The 27677-nt window shown below is 37.7% G+C and overlaps 1 long non-coding RNA gene across 1 annotated transcript; it reads right to left on the reverse strand.

Annotated features, from left to right (window-relative positions):
* Positions 1-13593: 13593 nt before the first annotated feature.
* On the reverse strand, positions 13594-27127 carry LOC143638758 (uncharacterized). The gene is made up of 4 exons (XR_013154626.1): positions 27090-27127; positions 26803-26941; positions 14180-14322; positions 13594-13662 (listed from the first exon to the last, which is right to left on the reverse strand). It is a non-coding gene; the product is annotated as an uncharacterized LOC143638758 (long non-coding RNA).
* Between the last annotated feature and the right edge of the window lie 550 nt (positions 27128-27677).

The raw sequence follows: 27677 nt of genomic DNA on the forward strand, positions 1-27677 counted from the left end.
TGAGTAACCTAAGGCACATTTATATCCTAGAGTACTATGCAGGTATAATAAGCCAGGAAGACTCCCTTTCTCATCTACTGTACACTTGTCCTTAGGATATATTGCCAAATAAGAAACCAAGGCACAGGAAAGTGTGTAGAGTAGCTGATATTCAATCCCATAGGCACCAGCTATGGAATGGAATGGAATGGAATGGAATGGAATGGAATGGAATGGAAAGGAAAGGAAAGGAAAGGAAAGGAAAGGAAAGGAAAGGAAAGGAAAGGAAAGGAAGAAAGAAAGGTTACATGAAATACCTATAAAATAAAATAAGTTGTTGAAATTAAAAATATTCATGTGATTATTATTTTTCTACTAACATTTTTTGGGGGGTGAGGGAGAATACACAGGATTGAACTCAGGGGTACTTGACCACTAAGCCACATCCCCAGCCCTATTTTGTATATTTTTTTAGAGACAGGATTCTCACTAAGTTGCTTAGTGCCTCACTTTTGCTGGGGCTGGCTTTGAACTTGTGATCCTCCTGTCTCCGCCTCCTGAGCCACTGGGATTACAGGCATGCACCAGCATGCCTGGCTCTACTAACATATCTATCATTAGAGTCAAATATGTAGGTTTAAAACAAAAAGTCTAGACCTAATCCATGTCTAAGGTTTGTTGTTGTTGTTGTTGTTGTTGTTGTTTATCATCATCAAAGCCCAAAAGCTTGATTACAACTGGAAAAAAGTCTAACATGTCTATTGTTCCTTGACTTAATCAGTTATGGTTGCTATAAGTATACTATACATTGTGTGGCTTAAACAAGAAACAGATGTTTCTCAGTTCTAAATGATGAAATATCTAACAGCAAGGTGCTAGAAGATTTGGTCTGGTGGGGGCCCCCTTCCTGGTTTATAGACAGGTCCTTTTAGCTGTATTTTTACATGGTGGAGACACAGAAAAAGAGATTTCTCTCCCTTATAAGTTTTATAATAGGGTACTGATGCCATTAAAAGAGTTCTACACTTATAACCTCATCTAACACCTAATGACCTCCCAAAAATCCCACTTGGAAAAACCATTACATTGGGAACTAGAGCTTCAACATGTGAATTTGGAAGACACACACATTTAATTCTTAGCATTCTTATCTGGCAGAGTTGTATCTCTCCAACTTGTTATATTCATTGGTTAAATATTATTAAAATCCTAAAACTGAATATAAATATGTGGGTATTTCTTCTTTGGAGCACATTAAATGAATATTTTGGTGATCTACAAAAGAATGACTCCAGATTTCCCAAACACAAGTTTGCTCATAGCAGATAGATATTAAATATTTAAGAGGTTCACAGTTTTAAGGAAATTATGCATCTGTTGTTTCATATATACATTTCTAAAAACATAAGTCAAAATTTAAATTAACAAAATATGCTGAATGAAACAAGCAAGACCTCCCCCTATCCATCCCAAGAGACAACCTGTGTGATCCCATATATAAAACTATAGGAAATGAAACTGATCTATTGACAGAAGATTAGTGGTTGCCTTGTAGACAGGCATGGTGAGGGGAGGGTGGATGGGGGACACAGAACTGAAAATATGATGTCCTGGGAATATAAACCTAATAATATTTAAGAATGTCTGGTTAATATAAAGGAACTTGCATAGTATCACTAAAATAAAACAAACACATAGGTAATTAATGTTCAACATTTTAAAATCTTATAAATGACTTATTTATATAAAACATGAATTATACCTGGCTGTTAAAAAATTTTACACTAGAATGGATAAAACTGTAGTTGCAAGGGAAGAATCCATGTTATAATTTCAAATTGCTAAGGAAGACTTTCTAAGCAACTGCAATTTTCAACACCCATCTAAGAGAAACATGGGGACCACTGCTTTTTATACCCTATACAGAGAAAATATATAAATATTGGGCTGGGGATGTGGCTCAGGCGGTAGCACGCTCGCCTGGCATACATGCGGCCCGGGTTCGATCCTCAGCACCACATACAAACAAAGATGTTCTGTCTGCCGAAAAACTAAAAAATAAATATTAAAAAATTCTCTCTCTCTCTCTCTCTCTCTAAAAAAAAATACCAAATGGAGCTGGGAATGTGGCTCAGTGGTCAAGTGCCCCTGAGTTCAATCCCCGGTACCAAAAAAAATTTTCAAAAAAAAAAAAAAAAAAAAAAAATATATATATATATATATATATATATATATATATATATATATATATATAAATATTTGCTGCAAGATTGTGAAAATCTTCTTCTTCTTTCCTTAAGAACAAATGATTGCTTTTAGACTAAGAGGAACTTTCTAGAGGGGCCTCAAGGGCTACTACAAAGCATAGAGCTGGAAAGAAAATTCACCTGTTAAACTGTTTAAAGGATGAGATCAAAGGGTTTTCTGTACCTTTGTGAACCTCATGTGTGCTATTCCACCATATACACTTGTTCATATCTATGAACTCACTTGAGCTAGACATTATATCTTACCAGGGATGGAAGTATCAGGGGTCTCCTGAGCACTGTGGACCTTTGGATCTGGAGTAGAAACTTCAGCAGCTATCATGACCCACATTCAGAGAAACTTCTTCAGGCACTTGATATGAGTTCAGTCACCAGAGGAAGAGCTGTCCAGGGGAAACCAGAATCCAGAAATTACTATGCTTTATTGGGATAACTACATCCATGGAAAAATACTAGGCACTGAAGTGAGCATTTGTAATCCCACAATAAACACAGAGCTATGGGGGTTTACACCTATGTCATCCTTGAAGGTTCCAGTAATCCTGTGGGTTGGCATTCTTGACCCCATTCTATAGGAGACAAGCTGGACTCACAGAGAGCCATTCCCTTTGTTTTTTCTTTTTTGTTTGGGGCGGGGGGTGTATCGAGGATTGAACTCCAGGGCACTCGACCACTTAGCCACATCCCCAGCTTTATTTTTTTTTTATTTAGAGACAGGGTCTAAATAAGTTGCTTAGCACCTCGCTATTGCTGAAACTGGCTTTGAACTCACGATCCTCCTGCCTCAGCTTCCTGAGCCACTGGGATTACAGGTGTGCACCACCGCGCTGGCTTAGGGCCATTTCCTTTCTTACCCTCCCGCATCCTGCATTACTTGGAAAGTAGGGCACCTGGGAGCAGATCATCATGCTGCCTGGGGCCAGAAGGGTCCCACATCTCTCTCCCTCTGGAGTCAGCAGGGTTCCGCGTCCAGAAGAAGGAACGAGGTGACTTGGGTCTGGGTCCCTTCATCTCCCACACCCCAGGGAAGATCAGCCACCACCGGGGGGCACCCACACCCTCCGCTGAGTCAAAACACCTGGACGAGGGGCTCTGCTCCTCTCACTAGAGCAAGTTGGTCTCCTTTCTAATGTCGTCACAGTCGCCCTGATGACGCCAGGTTTCTATGGCAACCACGATGCACAGATTAGTCCTGAGCACTAGAAATGCTTTTGGTTAGGTCTCCTCTTTATCCTTTGTCTTTCTTTGAAATTAAAACACCTTCACTCTTAAGTCCACCACCTTAGAACATGTACTAATTAGGGGAACTAGGCTCAGACTCCCGCAATGGAAAGAACTCTGCCCACACCCTCAAATGAGTCCAAATTCCTGAATAGATCCAGGACAACCAGGCTCAGGTTATCACACTCACTGGTCTCACATCTCCCTCCGTTACCTGAAGAACCAAGTCCAAAACCTGGAATGAATCACTGGCCTAGTTACCAATGGCACTGGTACAACTAGGTAGTGATCATAACAACTAGACGACACAATGGGCTTCTCACCAGGAACTTTCCTTCTCTTTTACTCATCTGTCATCCTCTAACTGCAAATCTGAACAGGAATGTGAAGTGGTCTAAATTCATATAGGCATTTATGATCCCACAATTATCACACAGGACATCATGGAGCCTGGGATCAGGAGGGTCACACATCCCTTCCCTTCTCCAGTTAGCAGGGCAGGGCACCAAGTCCCAGGGCAGGAATGAGACAACTTGGGTCTGGTGTACCTACATCTCTCCACACCCCAGGAAGGCTCAGCCTCCACCCTCCATTGAGTCCAAATATCTGGATGTTGGACCCTGTTTTTGAACCAGAGAAAGTAAGTCTCCTCTAGAGTGTTGTCAGGGTCACTAAGGTTGCCATAATGATGTCAGGTTTCTATGGCAACAGTGGTGGACAGGCTGTTCCTGTACTAAGGAAATGCTTGCACTATTTCTTCTTACATCTGTTTCTCCCTTAAAGCAAAATGCCTACACCATTGCAGAGACTAGAGAATGCTCACTAATTAAAGAAAATATGTGGGGATGGAGGCAATTGGGAGTGTTCTGTCCAGGTTGTTGGAACAAAGCAGGTGTCCGTTACCAACATCTCAGCTACTAGGAAGACAGAGGGAGGAGGATCCCCAATTCAAAGGCATCCTCAATACCTCAATGAGATTCTGTCTCAGAATGGAAAATAATGAAAATAATATTGTGTCAAAGTGGGTACTCATTCAACAACCCCTCTTGAAGAAGTTGCTGGTACAGATAAAATCCCAGTGTAGGGTCCTGTGGGTGGTAATGGAACTAGTATGAAGGTCAAGGGTTTATGATTCCTGCTTCCTCTTTATCTTCACTCTTTGTTCTTTTGGGGATCAATGTGAAACTGTTCCCCAACATCAAATTAAAATATCAAATAAGGGGACAGAAAACAATGAGAAATTTTTGAAATTAAATGCTTTAATACTCTTCCTCTCTCAGCAAGGCCCTCCTGCAATACTGACATAGCCCCAAAGTATGATTCACAGTGTAAATGTGAGGATGGGCCAAGTTATAGTTTGGATGTGAGGTGTCCCCCAAAAGCTCATGTATGAGACAATACAAGAAGGTTTGGAGGAGAAATGATTGGGTGATAGCATTAACCTAATCAGTCAATTAATTAATTAATTAATTAATTAATTCAGGGATCAGCTCAGTGGAACTGGAGGCAGGTGGGGTATGTCTGGAGGAAGTGGTTCATTGGGGGTGTGGCTATTTGGTATGTATTTTTATCTGATGAGGGGTCTCTCTCTCTCTCTCTCTCTCTCTCTCTCTCTCTCTGCTTCCTGGTCCTCATGTGAGCTATTTCCCTTTCCCATACTCTTCTGCCATGACGTTCTGTGTCACCTCCAGGAATGGCACCTGCTGTCTGTGGACTGAGACCTCTGAAACTGTGAGCCCCTAAATAAAATTTTCCTCCTCTACAATTGTCCTGATTAGATCTTTTTTGAGAGAGTTTGAGAGAGAGAGAGAGAGAGAGAGAGAGAGAGAGAGAAAGAGAGAGTTTTAATATTTATTTTTTTAGTTTTCAGTGGACACAACATCTTTATTTGTATGTGGTGCTAAGGATTGAACCCAGCGCCACACACATGAGCCACATCCCCAGCCCCTGATTAGATCTTTTAGTCACAGCAGTGAAAGGTTGACTAAAACATGCTGCTTCTTCCTGATACATTTCCAGGTGGTCTCTAGGGCGGGTGTGTCCTTTCATTTAGGTAACTGTTATCACTTCTCTGGGAGAAGAGAAAGTTCAGCCAGATAAACTCTGGTTGAAATCTCACTCCACACCAGGTGCTCTGAAGAGGATTTCTCTTTGTCCCTTATAGTTCTGTAAGGAGGGCATGGTGAGTCCCCTTTAATAGATGAACAACTTCAGACTGACAAGGGTTAAGGAAGGATTTCAGCATCACACATCAGGTAGGAGGCAGGAATGAAGTTCCATAGTTTGCTGTCATTGAAACGTTACGTGCATTCTCAAAGGGGACAATATTGCTCATAAGATGCTTCAAACTGGTTTTCAGGGGTAGGGGGATGGTACATATTACAATAGTTTGTGACACTACAAAGAAACACAACACATACTTAATCCTCCATGTATGATCTCAACATTTTATATTCTGGGCAGAAGGTGTGTGAGGGGGAAAATGTCTAAAAAGCCTCTTTATGGGGAAATAATAAAATAAGGATTAAAAATGTTATATTCCCAATGACTTCGTGTTGATGATGGGCCCCCGATGCTTAATGATGACAGACAGACAATGGCTGAGTAACAAGTGTTTCCTCTATGACAGATAATCTGGAGGATACGATTTAAAATATCTAAACTAATGTAACCAAATGACACCCTAAATATTATCTCCTCCAAACTGAATCTTTAAGTAATTTGTTATTAAATCTACAGTTAGCTCAGGTTATAGGAAGTTGGGAAAGCTTAAGTAAATCAAGGAATCTGCATTGTTACTGTATGCTCAGTAGTGAAGCCTGGAATCTCACAAAAGCTTTGTGTCCTGATGCTGCCAGGAATCTAAGTGCTCTGAACTCCCTGGAAACTCACATTCAAGACTGCACCACAAACTCAGGACAATGGCATATCCTTAAAGTGAAGTGACATAACCTCTACAATAATGTGCATAAATCCAAAGTAATATAAACATATGTCTGAATCAGTAAAGAAATGGATAAGAGGATACAAATTATCTTCATCCAATAATTCCAAATAACATATACAGTTACCTGCCCTCCATGAGGTGAAGGTTAATTCTGATCCTAACCCCTGAGGGCAGAACTTAGTGTCTCCCTTACAAACATGACCAGTAAGCAGATGGAATATAATCACTGTCCACTGGAGAAACTTGGCAAACATAACCTTAACCAAGTGATGAAGTTTAGTGTCACCAGTGATGTCACATGGATATCCTCTACTCCCAGAAAGAATGTGATGAGAAGATGCTTCAAATCTTCAAAATGCTTCAAAACCCATGATTACAGTCTAATTGGAGAAAATAACAGGCTCAGCAGGTGATCCTCAAGCCTGTCAAGGTCATGGAAATGGCTTGGCATTTCTTCTCACCATTAAACGGGGAGTTATCATATGTGTCATCAGTTACACTCCCAGGTACACACGTAAGATAAATGAAAACCCATGTCTACATATAAACTGGAACAGGAATATATGTAGCATCATAATCTTGAACAACAGCCAAAAAGTAGAAATAACCTGATGTACCAGGGATCAACCATGATAACAGGTGAATAATCCAGATGCAAAAGACCAAATATTGTGTGATTCTATTCATATGAAATGTATGGAACAGGCAAATCCAGAGACACAGACATGCATTTCCTTGGGCTATGGTGAGGACCAGTTTTTAACTAAGCACAATGCTATATTATAGGGTGATGGAAATAGCTAATACTTGGTTGCTCAACTCTATAAATATACTGAAAACCATCAAGCTGTATCCTTAAAATGGGTAAATGGGTAATTGTATTTCAAATTATACTGCAAGAATGTTGTGAAAAATACTATATTGATCTGAGCTTCCATTGTATCACAATAACACTCAAACTTGGCTCTTAGCAAGTTGTTTAATGCACATGTATTTTACAATACTGTGCTGTATCCTACCCTGACAACTCTATGTCCTGTGTAACTCCAAACAATGACTGTCCCCCCTCCTTCCCACCACCTATGCTCCCTTGGGTTGCTCATTTGCATAAAAGCTAATTTACACCTCATCACCTCCACCTGCAGCACAGGTTTGATAGTGGGTCCTCTACAGGGTCCAAGTCCTGTCCTCTGTGACAGACTATCAGTACTGTTACTTTCTTTACTCCTCTGTGGCCTTGGGCAGTTCAAGCAGCACTACCTTTATGAATGTTAGGATGGTATCACTTATTAGAGGGCTCCAAAGTTGCACACACTTTGTACCAACACTTTCTCAAAAGTCATCTTCAGGATGGAATGAAGGATGTCAATAAGGCTTAGGTTATAAGGATGCCATGCTGAGAATTCTCTTCCTTCACTTTTGGACCTGAATGTAGGAAGGGAGGCCAAACAGGACGCAAATCTATGAAGAGGGAAAAAGAATACAGAAATGTGGTTGTCACCATATGTGTGCATGCACAAACACAGAGTGTCACTTACTGATGCATACACACACTCTCTTTTTCACTTACACACACACACACACACACACACACACACACACACACACCTTAACATACTCCTATAAAACCCAAACTGTTATCATATGAGAATTTTCCAAGACAGTTTGCTAGGCTCACATAGAACCCATTTATCTCACCTTTCAAACGATGGTATGAACTGTGCCTTAAACTGTGCCCTTTAGCAAATTATATTCTGAAAATGCAATGCACACAGGGTTGACAGTAGGAACTATAAAAACACTCTAAATAATTCAGCATTGTGAATATTATTTTACATGCATAAGAATGAATTCCATCAGGTAGCAAAAACAAGTCATAATGACAACAATGACACAAGATCCTTTCACTATCACATTAGTAATGATTTTCATTGTCTCTCATGTGTGGAGACATAGGTACTTTTATGCTTCACTGTTAGGAATATAAATGAGTAAGAACATTTACAAGTCATTATGTCAACAGAAATGCTTACAAACATTTGCATAGGTATACGTGTATTATATGGTGTATGTAAGTACACATATTGTGATAACAGGGTGTTTGGTACACTATCATTTGTCATTGGAAAACTGTAAAAGAAACTAAATTTTCATTACTTTGATCCTAACTTAATTCTGGGGTATCCACACAATGAAAAACCCAGTCAGTGGGGGAAAGCCTAAAATTTTGTTGAAAATTAAAAACACAATCAGAAATATATTTTCCTGGAATGATGCCCATATTAATTAAGGGGAAATTTGCTTTCCAAAAATCATAATTAGTGTGAATCCTTTTTTGTTTTTATGTCTCCAGCTAATTATCCAGAAGTTTCAAAGTATAAAAATAAGATTTTTTTTTTTTGGTCCTCTCACCTAGAACTTTCTCTTCCCAATAATGATAGACTTCATTTTCTGTGTGGAGGTCCTCAGTATACCTACCTACACATTGGCAATGTCCCCTTTTATACACAGGCTTCCAGAAAGTTCTGTAGGATGTGCTTGGTCAGATTCTCTCCCTCCCACTTTCTTGCTCAGCCATTTTCACGTTGCAGTTCAAGATTCTGTCACAAGGTGGAACCAACACACCTACATTATTCAAAAGTCTGTGTTTACAAAGAGGTGGCTGCACCAATATCCCCCCCACCTTAAACAAATGCGGAATGTTTTCTCTGATATAAGGAGGGTGGCTCATAGTGGGGTAGGGAGGTGGAGCATGGGAGGAATAGATGAATTCTAGATAGGGAAGAGGGGTGGGAAGGAAAGGAGGGGGCAGGAGGTTAGCAAGGATGGTGGAATGTGATGCACATCATTATCCAAAGTACACATATGAAGACACGAATTGGTGTCAACATAATTTATATACAACCAGAGATATGAAAATCATGATGTATATGTGTAATAAGATTGTAATGCATTCTGCTGTCATTTATTTTTTTTAAATCAAAAAAATAAAAAAGTAAATTGGGAAACTAAAAAAAAATTAACCTTGGTTACCAAAAAAAAAAAAGTAGCTGCAACAAGGAGCAGAAGAAGAAGAAGAAAACTCAATTAAAACCCAGTTTGTGAACCTATAAACACAATGATTCTAATTGTTAAAAAAAAAAAAAAAAGCGAAGCCATGAAAGAATACTGTAAAAAGTATACCATGAAATGTCAGATAGCTCTAGTGTGCCTTGGAGTCACCAGTGGGCAAGAGGCAAAGAAGGGCAGGAGGGAAGTGACTGAGACAATGGGGCTACTAAAGCAGGGTCTGGGCTGTGTCCAGTGTTCTGGAAAGGGGATGATTAAGAGGTGGAGGGAGAAGGTCTGGGAGGAGTGTACAGGGGTGGAGTAATGGAGGGCAAAGACTATATTCTCTGGGAGGGACCCCTCTGCAGTACACACACCTCTACTTACACTGAGATGGAAGAGAGAAATCAGTGAATGCCATGTAGATTTGGGGTCAAGAGCAAATGGAGCTGCTTTGAAATATAAATGAAGCTCCTAAACAGAACAAGTATCAAATTCAATCATTTCAGGTCATTTATTAGTCCACAAAATGTTGAATTTTCCATTATGTGCATTTTCTCTCAATTTTTTTTTAAAGAAAGAGTGAGAGAGAGAGGGAGAGAGAATTTTTTAACATTTATTTTTTTTAGTACTTGGCGGACACAACATCTTTGTTTGTACGTGGTGCTGAGGATCGAACCCGGGCCGCATGCATGCCAGGCGAGCGCGCTATCACTTGAGCCACATCCCCAGCCCCTTCTCTCAATTTTTAAAATGTGCAAAAACTGAAGGTAGCAAGCTGTGAACAAACTCTAAAAAGAAATCTCATTAGGGCATTTTCCTAGAATCATAGGAAACTGGGTAGAAAGATATTATTGTTTTACAGTGCATGATATATATGGTGGTACAAATTCAAGCTATAAATATATTTTTGTGAATTCTAACCACCCCAAAATCTGAAAAAAAGCAGTCTGCGATGGCTAGCAAAAGTTTCTGTTGGTGACCCTGTCTACTAAATTAATATAAAATGATCAATTTATTAACTTCTTTGGAAAGTAGGATACATTTTTAGTGAATAAGTATGAAATAAATTACACCTGAAGATTTTTGTTACATGGAATACCTGTTTTGTAATTACTTAAAGAAAAATATTCATATCAGTGAGGTCATTATAGAGTCTACAGAATGGGAGCAAAGTTTTACCACATACATGTCAGAGGGAGCTCTAATCTCTAGGATACATAAAGAACTCAAAAATCTTAACACACACACACACACACACACACACACACAAATAATCCAATTAATAAACGGGCCCAGGAACTGAACAGATACTTCTCAGGTGGTGATATACAATCAATGAACAAATACATGAAAAATGTTCAAAATTGCTAGCAACTAGAGAAATGCAAATCAAATCTACTCTATCTTACTGCAGTCAGAATGGCAGCTATTAAGGATACAAACAACAATAAATGTTGGCAAGGATGTGGGGACAAAAGCACACTCCTACATTGTGATGGGACTGCAAATTGGTGCAATCAATCTGGAAAGCAATATGGAGATTCCTTGGGAAACTTAGAATGGAACCATCATTTGACTCAGCTATCCCACTCCTTGGTTTATATACAAAGGATTTAAAAACAGCATATACAGTGATGCAGTCACATCAATGGTTATAGCAGAACAATTCACAATAGCTAACTCATGGAACCAACCTAGATGCCCTTCAGTAGATGCATGGATAAAGAAAATGTGGTATTTATACACAATGGAATATTACTCAGCATTAAAAGAGAATAAAATTATGGCATTTGCAGGTAAATGGATGGAGTTGGAGAATTGTAGGGATTCTGACTGTGGAAATATACAGGGAAGTGTTCCTCTGTAATCAAAGTCCCGGGGTAGGGGATGGGTAATAGGCACTCTGTTTCCCACCCTTAGAATGCCCTGCAGTTTCTCCTAGGAATTAGTAAGATAACTAATACAGGAGCTATGTCTAATTGCTATGGCAATGCTGCTAGAGTCTTATCAGCCTCGACCTTGATCTCAGGCACACAGCTCCTGGGAATAAAGAAACTCTCTTTTTAGATGACCACAATGTTTCACTGAGCCTCAAACTGTCCACATAACAGTAACTTTATACAATGGACTTTCTTGAGAGCTACACAAAGCTCATCATATTACACATTGCAACTTAGTATGTAATTGAGGAATAAGCTGCATAATGTTGCTAAGTCTGTAACCTACCTAGTAATACAATGAACAAAATATACTAATGATGCCACTGACCTAAAGTAACCTATCAATATAAATAAAGCTTGGCAGCTTGGCCTCTATGTCATTCTGCCATCTTTCTTTCCTGCCACTGAAAAAAAAAATACTCATGTGATTTCTATTTACTTACTTTCCTATTCTTGGTGTTAATTTTTTATATGTAGGTACAAAATAACAAAAATATCTAAGATTCAAGCCAATGTTATGGTTTGTTTTTTATCATTATCAAAGTCCAAAATCTGGCTTTACAACATGAAAAAATATTGATATTGTTACTGCCCCTTGGCTTGCTTGGGGCTGATAACACAGATTACCTACCAAAACTGGTTGTCTTAAAGACAGACATTTTTTTTTTCTGACAGTTCTGGAGACGGGATGGTTTGACATCAAGGTGCAAACAGTTTCTTTATCTAGCAAAGGTCCTATTCCTACTCTGATTATATTGTCTTCTTACTGCATCCTCAAGTGGCTGAGAGAGTGAGAGATATTTCACATCTCTGTTCTTATAAGGCTACCCTCATGACCTCATCTAAACCTAATCACCTCTTAAAGGTCACACATCCAAATAATACCACACTGGGTATCAATTTGGGTAGTGGGACAAAATCATTCAGTCCATATAGCATCCGTTTTTTAGGGAAAGATTAATAAATACAAATTGTTATATTCATTTTAAAAATACTTATTCTAATTTTAAATTTGAAGATAAATTTAGTGTTTCTCCTTCAGTGTATATGAAATGGATATTTTGGTGCTTCACAAAAAAAACTGGTAATCTCCCTGTTCCCCATACACAAATCTTCCTCTAGTGGATAGTATGTGCTGAATAATCAAGAAAGTCCCAAGTATTCAGAAATGATGTTTCTGCTGTCTCATATATTCATGGCTAAGATAATTTTAAAAACTAAAACAAATATGTAAGATGATTAAAACAAGCCAGATCAAAAAAGTATAAGCCATCTAATTCCATTTAAATAAAATTATAAGAAATCAAAACTAATCTGTTATCAAAAGATGTGTGGTAGCCTTGGCACAAAGAAATGTGAGGGGAGAATGTTCTGAAAACATGATATTCTGGGAATAAAATCATAATATTTAAGAGCACATGGTCATTTGAAAGATGTTCCTGGGAAAATACACAGTAATTGTTACTTTTAAATTTTTAAATTCTTATAAGTGAGCTTTTGAGCTATTTATGGCTTAAAAATAATCATTAGACAATGGACAAAAGTGTAGCTACTCAGGAAGAATTTATGAAAGAATTTGAAATTGCTAGAAAATTGTTCCTTGAATCAACTACATATTTCCAAACCAATATGAGAGGTACATGAGATTTGTTGATTACTATTAATCATGTGAAAAATATATTTTTATTATACATTGCATATACATGTTAAACAGCACGTTCCCTATGGAACTATTCATTACTTGAGGACAAAGCAAGGTATCTCTAAGATGGGCCAAGGGGTACTACAAAGCATGGTAGCTGCTGAAGGCAAATTCTACCTGCTGGACCTCTTCAAGGATGAGATCAGAGTAGCTTCTCTAATTTTTGGTTAATCTGTGAATCTCATGTGTGCTATTCCTCCATATCCTCTTGTTCAGATCTCTGAATGCACTTGAGCCAAGTCTATACACACACACACACATACATATATAATATATATATATATATATATATATATATATATATATATATATATATATATATAATATGTATATATATATCTGTATCTATACATCTCTCTCTATATATATAGATAGATAGATAAATAGATAGATAGATAGATTTTTTTAACCAGGGATGGAAGTGTTGGGGGTCTCCTGAGAACTGCTGCTCTTCAGATCTGGAGTAGAAGCTTCAGCAGCCAGCATGACCCACATCCTCAGAAATTATCTTCTCCAGAAACCTGTTATGAGCTCAGTCACCAGAAGAAGAGCAGTCTAGGAAGACAGAGAAGCCAGATATTACTAAGCTTTATTGGAATAATTGTGTACATAGAACCATGCTAAGCACTGAAGTGAGCTCATGAACCCACAATAATCACAGGGCTATGGGATTACATGTGTGTTATTACTGCTGGTTCCAGCAATCCCATGGGTGAGCATTCTCGTACCCATTTTACAGGACAAGCTGGGTCACAAAGGGCTGTTCCCTGTCTTATCCTTCCACACCATGAGGCCACATAGCAAGTGAATCCAGGATATGCTAGAGCTGGATATCACACTGCCCGGGACCAGGAGAGTCCCACATCTCTCTCCCTCTCATGACAGTGGGGCTCTGGTCCCAGGGTGGTAGTGAAGTGACTGTCTGGGATCTCTTTATCTCCCCACACCCCAGGTAGGCTCAGCCCCCACCATGGGACATCTACACCTTTTGCCTAGTCCAAACACTTGGATACAGGGCCCTGATGCCAAAGCAGAGTTAAGTCCATCCCCTTTAGAATGTCATTACTCTCACCATGGTCACCCTAATGACACCAGGCTCCTATGGCAACCAAGATGTGCAGGAAGTTCCTGTATTCCATAAATGCCTTCCATGTAGTCTTCCCTTCTGTACCATTGTCTCTCACTTAAAAACACCTTCACCACCCTTCAGACCACCTGAAAAAAAGCATACTAATTAGAAGAAGTATGTGGGGATGCAGGCAATTGGGCACGCTGTGCACAGGTTGTTGGAACAAAGCACAAGTCTGTTAACAGAATTTTTTTTCATTTAAAAATGACCATAGAACCCAGGTATATACTAAATATAGTTTCTCCCTGGAAACTCACATTCCATGCTGCACCACAAAAATCAAGATTCTGGCATTTCCTTCATGTGAAATGACAAAACCTATACAATATGTATGCATAAATCCAAAGTGATATAAACAAATGTCTGATTCAATAAAGAAATGGGTGAGAGGTGACAAACTATCTTGATCCAGTAATTCTTTCCAACTAGATGAAAAGTAAGAAGACAGGAAAGAAAGGACATGATGAGGTGGGACCCAAATCTGCTTCTTCTAGCTACTTTCCCAGATGATGCCTCAAATCTTGAGACTGTGGACTGGCAGTAACATATATCAAAATCCTAACATATGCCAGACATTCTGTGGGCCTTTCTTTTTCTTATTACAATAATTCTGTGAGGAAAGCACCCTGGGGCCCATATGACAGACAAACAAGCTCAGATTCACAGAATATATGTCCATTTCCAGGGTGGAACATCAATCTCTCACCTTCTACTGAGCCCAACAAGCTGCCTTCCATTTAGAAAATGGGTTTCCAGTGCTTCAGGGCTGACGGTGAGAAACTCAATATGAAGCCTGAGTATGTCATGTCCCCTTGGTAATCACTCCCCTTTTATTGATAAAGATGATGGTGGGCATGGAATCCTGCCCTGTGGCCAAGAGGCCTGGGTGTGGGTTCCATATGGATTATCTAATTTCTGACATACTGAACTGGACCCTGGAAGCAGCACAAGTTGTTGGCATTTGAAAAGGAAGCCTGAATCTTATTTTAACTGTAATAATTCTAGCTAGAATTAGTAATTATCCCCATTACTTAGATCAGGCAACAAAAATTGAAAGTTAGGTAACTTGGCCTAGAGAAGCAACCCTATTAATAAATGTTCTAGGACTCAAAATCTAAAATAATTCAAAACATTAAAATTTGTCACCTCTGAACTCTAAGCTGAGATAGACATTTGATATACAAGGCACTGGAATTCACTGGAATTTGGTTGTTTTCTTGAAGAGAATGTGATTTTTAAATAATAATTATTTTTAAATAATAACTATAATTATAAAATGTATAATTCTATTCACGTAGGTAAAGTACAAAACAGAGTATGCAAATGGGAGAAACTATTTCTAATCTATACTCAATCATGAGTTTGTAACCCATGATGCATAAAATTCCCCCCTCCACACACACACACACACACATACACACACACATTTGTTTACTTTCATTTTTATTTACTTATTTTTATGTGGTGCTGAGAATCAAACCAGTGCCTCACACATGCCAGGCAAGTACTCTACCAGTGAGCCACAACCCCAGCCCTGATGTGTGGAATATTCTTAAACAACTGACATATGTTAATTATATCAAGAAATAATACACATTAAAAGCAAAATCAAATCCTAAACAAATACTTGGAAAAACACCAAAAATAAACATACTTAGTCAATCAGGCAAGTCACAAAATATAAGGTCAAATATGGTCCCACTATAGAAAAAATTACATCTATCAACCTAGGCTAATGGATATGTATAGATGATTAAATACAAGTTATAGTATTACATAGAGAGAGAAAGTCTAGAGAACAAGTAAGAACTAATCAATGGAAACTCTCTTTGCATTAAAGGATGAGAAAATTATAGGGAAAGAAAGAGGAGACAAAATAATTTTAATTACTAATATACATTTCAATTATGTTTGATATGTCTTGGGCATGTGCATGCCTACATATGTGTATGTGGGATTGAAACCAGAGTCTCACAGATCCTTGGCAGTTGCTCTACCATTGAACTACATCCCCAGCTTTGTTTTACATGTCTTAAATAACAAAATAAATTAACTGGTCGTGTGGCAAAGTGATTGAGATAAAGTTTTATAAATAAGGAAATTCATAAACACATTAATAGACTAAGAATCATAACCATATACATGGGCAAATTGCACAAAAATAATAATTTAATAAAATTAAGCACATTTTTAAAAATGTGTAAACTATAGTATTTTAAATATGAGAACCTTATTGTTTAAAATGTTCAAAAGAAAATGATTGTGAACTAATTATACATATGATGCCCACATAATCACTGCTTTGGAAACATGGTCATAGTATACTGTTTTATGTGTTAAAAAGAAGCAGATCAAATCAATTTGACAGTGTTTCTGTATATGTGGGTGTCCCTATGTTTCTATGTCTCAACCTTCTTTATAATAATATTCTCACATAAATTCAAGCAGTTTTCTATTCAGTCCACACAGAGGCTAGACTTTTAATACCATGGTAAAAGATCCCAGGGTGGGAATAAAGATAGTAGGATCACCTCCAATGTGTGGAAAAGTCCAGAAAACTGGCATGTACAAATAAATCCAGGCAGCTTCCTCACAGCCCACAAATCCCATACCTGTGTCCAGGCCTCTTGCTGGACACTTCCATTCCTACAATTCAGACTCCCATCACCAGGTGGCATCATTCTCCATCTTTTCCAGGTCATTTCTACCTCAAGGAAAGGTATCATTTCTATGAACAGTCAAAGCAGATTATGAAACAACAAAGTGTGTGAACTCAGTTCTCACTGAAAACTTTCCATGTGTATAAAGCTGAAAGAACACATGCATAGTTTCATTCTCTGCTTACTCCTATGCCTACATGTAATAAATTAAAAAATAATAATTTTAGTTGCATTAGACATAATAACTTTATTTTATTTATTTTTATGTGGTGCTGAGGATTGGACCCAATGCCTCACACATGCTAGGCAAGTGCTCTACCACTGTGCCACGACCCCAGCCCTATGTAACAAATTTTTGAAATATATACTGGGGTCTAGCTTGTGCTGGGCACTGCCAGGCCAGTTCTACATGCACATCCCACACTCCTCTCTCTTTCTCTAGACCTGTACAACAGGATATCTCCAAAGGAAGCAACATGGATGTTAAAGGGTCTGCTATGTTGTATTATCTTAATGGACTGCATTTCAGGCAACAAGAGTCCAACAGTCACCCTGAATCTTGGAAACTCAGCATCTGAACAAGACATGGTACAGTTGTGTGGGGAGAGGATGAAACTTGGGAAACTGATGTACCTAGTGCTAATAGGCTACCTTCTCCTCACTCACAGATATGGAGTGAAGGAAGATGAAATCCTCATATGGCTTCAGTGTTGATTCTTCTCATGAGCAGGGAACTACAGAGTCTTCCTTTAGCCCTGTGCTAGGGCAGGGTTGGTGAATTGCCAAACTAGTTTTGTGCCCATATTTTCCCTAGCAGGGAGGCCCTTCCTAATTACTATCCTGTGGTGATATAGATTTTCTGTTTCATTAAGACCTCCTCCCCCAGTTGGGAACATGGACCCAGAGCCACAGAGACAAAAAAGAGGAGAGACCAAATTTTCAAAGACAAGTACAACACTTATGTATGATGCATTCAAAATTCATTCTATTGTCATGTATAACTAAGTAGAACAAATGAAAATGAAAAAAAGACAAGCACAGGCCTGGGAACCCTGTCCAAATATCTAATTTCTCTGATTTAGTGAAATGATTTTCACAGACTTCTCACATGATGTTCACCTCCCTCGGTTCCCCTTGGATAGTTGTGAGAAAGTAGGCATTCTCATGTCCTACAGGAGCTAATATCAAATGGCACAACCTTCATGGAGTGTATCTGATGCTATCTAGCAATATTACAAAGGCAGACACTCCTGGAAACAGCAATGTGCCTTCTAAGAATCTATGTCAAAGATACAATGCAAAAAGATAAGGGAGAATTCATAACAGCACAAGTTTAGAAACATAACAGATATTCACAAACAGGAGGCTGGTGAAATAATCTACTATAAAACTGAGGACTATGCAGGTATAAAAAACAATGCAGAATCCCTCTCTTGCTGCTATGGAGTGATCTTCGGGATTCATTGTTAGGTTAAAAAAAAAAGAAGATCCAGAAAAAAGTATTAGCTGCAGCTGTCCAATAAGAAGCCATAATCGGGCTGAGGTTGTAGCTCAGTGGTAGAGCGCTTGCCTAGGAAGCATGAGGCACTAGGTTCGTCCTCAGCACCACATAAAAAATTTAAAAAGTGCTGTTTCCATATACAACTAAAAAAGCTTAAAATTGTTTTAAAAAGAAGCCATAATATAAACGTGGAAGTTCATACTTCAAATTTGAATTAAATTATAACTCACTTCCTCAGTCACACTTGCCATGGGCTCAACAGTCACAGGTAGCCAGTGACAATCACCTTGCACACTTTGGATAGAGAATGTTCAGACAGAGAACACTTTCATTTCTGAAGGAATTTACATTGGACAATGCTGGTGTAGAACATGCTACCTTTTACTGGTGGGCAAATACATACCATGTTTGATTATCTTATTAAAAATTGGACAGTTGAAACCAAAACTGAAAAAAAAAAAAGATTAGCTATAAGGGGATGGTGAAGCAGCCCAGGATGGAGACAGATAATGTTCACTCTCTTAAAAACATAATAGATACTTACTGATTCCAAGCACTGACAAGAATGAGAACAATGAGCACTACAGGAGCAACAAGCAATCCTAGGACCCTGATCATGAGTAAAATTTGAGGTTTTCATAAGAACCAGCATTGTAAAAAACAAACAAAAAAACCCCAGAAATATAGAAGAACAATTTGGAAATTTTCAACCTGGCATATATAATAAGAGCTGAGGTCCATGTAACAGTTTACAACTTTTGTAGTTGGCATTTGATATTATCTAGTAAATTTACACAGGAATATATTCTTTTTTAATATTTATATTTTAGTTGTAGGTGGACACAATACCTTTATTTTATTTTTATGTAGTGCTAGGATTGAACTCAGTGCCTCATGCATGCTAGGTGAGCACTCTACCACTGAGCCACAACCCCAGCACCAGGAATATATTCTTGAAATCAGCAAATCTCTCCTATTCCAAGGATACGATGCAAAAACACAAAAAGGCAAAAACACAGGGCTACTACTAAAAGAAGGTTTCATTACAAAAGAAGCCTAAAATTAAGAAAGCTCACCACCAAAAGGGGCTGGTTGAGTAATTGACAGCTCACATACATCCTAGACTCCAATGAAATGAGGGATTTCCCCTGGAGCAAGAGCCAAAATAGGAAGTCTCATAGACACAGACTCTACAACAATACATAGTTGTAGAAGCCTTTATGAGAACTCCAGAGATCAGGGAGGAAGTAAAAATATTCTCAGACAAATGTCAGCACAAAGAACAGTCACACTGAAACAGTTAAGAAATGCCCATTTGCCCCTCAATAGATCATCATCCACCAAGTCAGCAGAGCTCAGCATAGTTGAAAGAAAATGCCCAATTTATACCCTTATTTGGGATGGGGTGGGTAGTGGGGATTGAATGCAGAGACAGCCATTTTTATATTTTATTTTAAGGCAGAGTCTTGCTAAGTTGTTTGAGGCCTCACTAAATTATCCAGGCTGGTCTTGAACTTGGATCTGTATGTTTAAAAACAAGTTACATTTTTTTTCTGTTAAATGTATTTATGTATATGTGTGTATGTATATAAATGTGTGTGTGTGTGTGTGTGTGTATTTTCCCCCTGTGATACTGGGGATTGAACCCAGAAGCATTCTACCTGAGTTATATCCCCAAACTGGAACTTGCAATTCCCCTGCCCCAGCCTCCCGAGTTTCTGGTATTACAGAAGTGTCCCACTGTGCCTGGCTGTTTATGTTTCTTACATACCTTTGATAGGGTTTTTTTTTTAATGCTTCTATATTGGTAAGAATTTAGACAAAGATATCAATGCTTTGTTGAAGATGTCTTCCCCAGTGTCACTGCAATCATCTAACATGTTTTTGCCATGCAAGTTTTGTCATTGTTAATTTTTTATTAATTTTTATTGGTGCATTATAATTATACACAATGTTGGGATGTATCATGATACATTCATACATGAATATAGCTTAATTTGGTTGATTTAATTATCTAGTCATAATTTTTATGTCATCAAACAAGTCAATCTTTGGAATTCATCCATTGTTTCTTCTAAAACTTTAAAGATTTGTTTTTAACATTTAATTTAGAACAATTTGGTTTTATCCTGCTGTAAGATGGAGAAAAGGATCCCTATCCCTTTTTATTTTTTAATTAAATGATTTTCTAGCTATCACAATGCCACTTACAAAATCATCCATAATATCTCCTTTCCGATTTGAAATGCTGCCTTAGTCATATTATAAATATGTCTATGTCTGGGCATTCTGTTTCATTAATCCTTCTGTCAGTTCACAGGCCGATGATGAAGTAAATGTCAAAATAATATTTTCCCTTCATGTACAGCTTTCTCATTAGCATAGAAGGAGACTGGGCTTTCTGTCTGGAGGCCATAGGATTCCTTTGGTCTGTGGATGGCCCTCTTTCTACTCGGATTTGAAAAATCTGTTAGGTTGGCCACAGCCCTGCCCTCTCACTTTTCATGTCTGCATGTTCAAGTTGCAATTCAGCATTCTGTCACGAGATGGCACCAACATGCCATCATTATAGAAAGTCTACAAAGATGTGGAGGCAATGAGAAAAAACTACAGTACCTCCTTTAAAATGCACTTTATGAACTTACATACATAATAATTTTATTTGATAGAAAAACTGGTAAACGTAAAGAAAACTGCAAATACTTATGCTCTGGGGCATTCATACAATGAAACAGCAAGGAAGCCCTGGGGCACCCTCCCTGCAGGAGCAGGCATAGACAGAGCCAGGAAGGCAGAAGATGATAGAGAGGATGGGGTACACAGTGGGGCATGATCAGTTGTTTCCACAGTGTCCTGGAGAGGGGATGACTGAGAACAGGTGGGAGAAGGTCAAGGAAGCCTGTACAGGGGTGTGGTAATGGAGGGTTTTCCACCCTGTTGTCTGGAGGACCCTGCTACAGTATGGACATCTCAAATAACACTGAGGAGGAAAGAGATAAATCAATATGATGTAGATTTGGAGGTCAATAAAAGATGGAACTATTTTAACATACATGTGAATTTTTTGGGCATAACTGCTGTAATAGGGAACAAATCATCCAAGACATTTATCAGTCCTTGACAAATGTAGGATTTCAACATTATATACTAGAGAATCAAGGATCACCCCTCAGTAGATTGTTTGACCATGTGGAGAAATGGTAATGCTGTTTTATCAGATCAGTTACTCCAAGTACTTTTGGGATATGTCAAGATACTTAGAGCTGGGTGCTGTGGCACACTCTTGTAATCCCAGCTCCTCAGGGAGACTGAGCAAGAGGTTGCTAAGTCTGAGGCAAACCTGGGCAACATAACAAGAGGAGACTTTGTCTCAAAATAAAAATTTTACAAGGGCTGAGAATGTAGCTCAGCGGTAGAGAGCTTCATATGCAAGGCTCTAGATTTAATCCCCAATACAACACACACACACACCAACACATACACAGCATCAGCTGGATAGAAGTCATTGTAAGACTATTAAACTTTTAAAAACAACATGTGAAACTATGAAATTATGCAATCTATATAAATTTTAAAGTATTCATAAAAACAGCTCCTAATTATTGAATCATTACTGTATAGCTATCACTATTCTATGGGTTCTCATTTATAGTGTCAATTCTCAAGCATTGTTCCATCAGGAACAAGACAACAATATCTATTTTTGCCACTTCTACTAAATGCAGTATTGGAAGTTCATATTCAAAATGTAGAAAACTAAAGAAAAGATAAAACATAAAATTGTGATATAATCCAGACAGGTATGGCAGTTTATACCAATAATCTCAGTGACTCCAGAGGCTGAGGCAGGAGGATGACAAGTTTGAGCCCAGCCTCAGCAACTTAGGAAGACCCTTTCACAAGACATAGCTGGGGATGTAGTTCAGTGGTAGTAAAGCACCTCTGGATTCAATGCCCAGCACACACACACACACACACACACATATACAGAGGTTATAATCCTGCAGTAGTGGAGGAAAGATAAGAATTACATCTGACTTCTCTTCAAAATGCCATGCAAAACATAAGAGAATAGAGTGGAATGCTTAAATGTTTAGGATAAAAGCCACCAATAAAGAATCCTGTACCCTGTGAAATTAACCCTCAAAAGTAAAGGCAGCATGAAGACTGTCTCAGACAACAAAATTTTAAGGAATCTACTACCAGAAGACTTACCTTATATTAATTTTCTTTAGAAAAAAATTCTTTAGGTCAGAAACTTGGATTTACATAAAGAAATAATATTAGATGAGGAGTTTGTGAAGGAAAATAAAATGCTTAATTTTCTTATTCTTAATTAATCTTTAAAAACTTGTTCAAAACAATAGCCACAATGATTTCTTTATGTTTGCATGTATACTAACACACACACACACACACACACACACACACACACACACATATACTTATGTATAAGTGAAATAAATGACATGAGGGACAGGAAAGAGGAATTGTAATTACTTTGCTTTATAAGGTAATTTCACTACAATTAAGGTGGTATTTTGTCATTTGACAATGGACTTGCATTAGTTGCAAAGGTATATTGCAAGTTCTCTTGAGCAAGCACTACAAAAATTTCAAAAAATACCTGGAGGGACTGGGGTTGTATCAGATGGTAGAGCATTTGCCTTGCATGTGTGAGGCACTGGATTAGATCCTCAGCATCATATTTTAAAAAACAAATAAATAAGATAAAGGTATTGTGTCTATCTACAACTAAAAAATTTTTAAAAAATACCCGGAATGCTAAGAAGAGAGAAAATGGAATCAGAAATGGTCAACTAACTCCAAATAGGAAAAAATGAGTAGAAGAAAAAAATAGGAACAAAGAACAAGAGTAACAAATAAAAGAGTAGCACACATGGCAGATATTCACTCAACTATATCCATAATCACTTTAAGCATCAATGGTTTACATATATCAAGTAAAAGAAATTACAAGAACGGATCAAATGTCCAGATTCCATAAATTACTATTTACACGAAACCAACTTTAAATATAAAAACACAATAGATTAAAAGGAATGGGAAAATATATATTATGCTAACTATAATCAAAAGAAAGCATTAGAAGATATGTTAATTTAAGACAGATTAGACTTTAGAGCAAGGAAGTTATAATGGATAAAAAGAGGCATTAGATGGTGATATATGGGTCAGTTCTCCAAAAAAGGCATAAATACCCTTACTGCTTACATGACTAATAAGAAAAGTGTCAAAATATGTGAGGGAATTACAGATGTAATTGCAAGGAAAACACATGAATCAATACTAGGAGACATTACCCTATTTATCAGAAATGGACAGATCTCACAGGTAGAACATCAGTAAGGACACAGTAGAAGTCAACAGCATCATCAGTTGATTAGATATCATTGAAATCTCTCTGTAGAATACAGATGGTTCCTCCACTTAACAGTTTGACCTCTGAATTGACTATTTGATGCCCCAAAAGCATACCCATACAATTGTTCTGTTTTTTTAATAATACCTCCAATACAGTTTTCAATAAATTAAATGAGATATTCAGTATCTTATTATAAAAGCAGTTTTGTATTAGATGGTTTTGCTGAACCATAGGCTAATATAAGTGTATTTCATACATTTAAGATAGCTAGACAAAGCCAGGCCTGGGGTGCATGCCTGTAAGCCCAGTGACTAGGGAGGCTGTGGCAGGAGAATTGCAACTTGAGACCAGCTTCAGCAACTTAGCAAAGCCCTATGCAACTCAGTGAGACCCTGGCTCAAAATTTAAAAAAAATAAAGGTGGCTGGAGTAGCTCAGTGGTTAAGTGCCCCTGGTTCCAATCTCTATTATTAAAAAAAAAGATAGCTAGACACAGTTATGATGTTCAATAATTTAGCTATATTAAACACATCTCTGACTTCTGATATTTTCAAGTTATGAAGGGATTTTTAGAACATAACCCCATCATAAACTGAGGAACATTTATAGTTTATCCAAAATAGCAGAATACACATTCTTCCCAAACTCACATAGATTATGCGCTGAGACAGAACACATCCTGGGCCATAATACACCCTAATAAATTTAGACGGTGGCAATAGTTGTACAAAATAGGGAACATGCTAAAAAAATCACTTATTTGTACACTCTAAGTAAATTACAATGTTGAATTTTGTGTTATATGCATTTTCTATCAATTTTTAAAAGGTGCAAAACTGAAGGAACTAATGTTAATAGACAAGTTGTGAATAAACTCTGAGCAGAAATCCCCACATTGTTGCTTTTCCTGGAATTACAGAAAACTGAATAGAAAGATAATATTGTTTTCAAATACAAGACATGTATGATGGTTTAAACTCAAGCTGTAAATTATATTTTTGTGAATTCCAAACCCCCTCAAAATCTGAAACAAGCAGTCTGTAATAGCTATTAAAAGTTTGTTGGAGACCAAGACCACTTAAATTGATATAAATTGATCTATTTATTAAAATCTTTGGTAATTAGGATACAATTTTACATTTTTAGTGAATAGTATGGAAGAAATTATATCGAAAGATTATTGTTACATGAAATACCTCTTTTTAAATTACTGAAATAAAAATATTCATGTGATTACTGTTTACTTACTATTTACATACTTTCCTATTTTAGGTGTTAAATATGTGGGTTCAAAAAATTTAAAAATATATACAAAAGAAAATATATATATATATATATATATATATATATATATATATATATATATATATATACACACACACACACACACACACACAAAAGAAAAATCTAACGCCCAAGTCATTGCTATGGTTTGGTTTTATCATTATCAAAGCCCCATGTTGACTTTACAACAGGGAAAAATACTAATATTGTTACTGTCCCTTGGCTTACTCAGGGCTGCTAACACAGATTGCCATAACTGGTTGCTTTAAAGAACAAACATTTATTTCTAACAGTTCTGGAGGCTGGATAGTTTGAGACCAAGATGCAGGCAGTATCTTTATCTAGTAAAAGCCCTCTTCCCAGTTTGCATATACTGTTTTCTTGTAGCCTCCACAAGTGGCTGAGAGTGAGAGATAATTCACATCTCTGTTCTGATAAAGCTACCCTCATGACCTCATCTAAACTTAATCGCCTCTTAAAGGTAAAACTTCCAAATAATATCAGAGTGGGCATTAGGGTTTCAACATATCAATTTGGGGGGGTGGGAAAAATTTATTCAGGCAATATAGCTATTTCCCTTGATTCTCCTTTTTTCTTCTGCTAATAGCCAATTTCTATTATTCTTTCTTGTGCTCTTCCTTTAATCTTTTACTTCTGTCTTCTCTCCTCCTCCCTCATAATAATCACATCCTATATAATTTCTGTTCTCTCCCTGTCCACCATTTGAAATTGTAAACCCTTTTGCAAACTTGCTGTTTTATTATAGGCAATAACTAATCATATTATTTTGTTTATTGTGATAATTAACTTTGTAGACATCATAGTAGGAAATATTTGTTTTAATGCTGTATATTGTTTGCATTGGTTGTTATCATTTGTCTCCCCCTAAACAGTGAGGTACTGGAAACCTTCAGGGACACTATAAGTACATGGGGTAGAAACTCTAGTGCCTCAGATTCATAGTGTAAGATAGGTAATCACACAAACTACATGAAAAATCAAGGGAACAAATCACCCCAAACAAACCAAGATACATCAACATCACAGTGAAAGAAATGTCAGTGAAGGATTTAGAATGTGCATAATTAAATTGATCTGTGAAGTAAAGGAATGAATTCAGAGAGAAATTACAGAAAGTGAAAGACTTCGATAAAGAGGAAGAGATTCTATTTAAAAAAAGACAAGCAAAAAGTCCTCAAATAGAAGGAAACAATAAACCAAATTAAAAATTCAATAGAAAGCATCACCAACAGACTAAACTACTTGGAAGAAAGAACCTCAGGTAATGAAGACAAAATATATAATCTTGAAAATAGAGTTGACAATGGAGAGAAGACATTAAGAAAGGGACAGGGTTTGATCCTCAGCATCACTAAAAATAAATAAAGTAAAGGCATTGTGTCCATCTAAGAGATATATGGGAACCACTGCTTATTATAATCTATATAAGAAAATATATGTATATGTACTGCAAGTTCATGATAATATAAACCTTCTTCCTTAAGCAGGACATATCATTGCTTTCAAACTAAGAATAACTTTCTAGATGGGCCTCAAATGCTACTCAAAGCACAGAACTGGCGATGGAAGAAAAATCCACCTGCTAATCCTCTTAAAGGATGAGATCAAAGTAGTTTTTCTACTTTCAGACTATTTTGTGAACCTCATGTGTGCTACTCCACCATATACCCTTGTACAGATCTATGAACTCATTTGAGCCAGGCATTATATCTTACCAGTATGGAAGTGTCAGTGGTCTGCTGAATACTGCTGCCCTTCAGCTCTGGAGTAGAAGCTTCAGCAACCATCATGACCCCATCCTCAGAAACTGTCTTCTTTAGACACTTGATATGAGCTCAGTCACTAGATGAAGAGCTGCCCAGGAGAAGAAAGAATTCAGTAATTACTATGCTTTATGGGATAAATATTTGCCATGAACCATGCTAGCACTGGTCAGTGACAAATAGCACTTATACAATTGGATAGTAGTTGTAACAACCAGAAAGTGCAATGGACTTCTCACCATGGCCTGTTTCTTCTCTGTTTCTTGTCTATCATCCTGTAAAAATAAAATTGAAAAGGAATAAGAAGTGGCCTAAATTCATACGGGCATTTATGATCCCACAATACTACAGGGATATGGGCTTGCACTGTGTTTTATCACTGAAAGTACCAGTAATCCCCTGGGTGAGCATTTCTACCCCCATTTTACAGAGGAGAAGCTGGGTCACAGAGGACTCTTCCCGGTCTCATCCTCCAGCACTTCTTTACATAGAAAGTAGGTCCAGGACACCTTGGGGCAGGACATCATGCTGCCTGAGGCCAGGAGGGTCCCACATCTCTCTTCCTCTCCAGTCAGTGGAGACACCAAGCCCCAGAGTAGGAACAAAGCAACTCAGTTCTGGGATCCCTTCCTCTCCCCACAACCCAGTGAGGCTCAGTCCCCACCACAGGACACTCACACCCTATGCTGAGTTCAGAAAACTGGAGGCACAGCCCTGCTCTCCAACCAGAGCAAGTTTGTCTCCTTTTCAAAGGAGACAACAGTTTAATGTTATCACTGTCAACATGATGACATCATATTTCTATGGCTACCATAATGTGCAGGTTG

The sequence above is a fragment of the Callospermophilus lateralis genome, chromosome X (genome assembly GCF_048772815.1).
Source record: "Callospermophilus lateralis isolate mCalLat2 chromosome X, mCalLat2.hap1, whole genome shotgun sequence".
NCBI classification, from domain to species: domain Eukaryota; kingdom Metazoa; phylum Chordata; class Mammalia; order Rodentia; family Sciuridae; genus Callospermophilus; species Callospermophilus lateralis.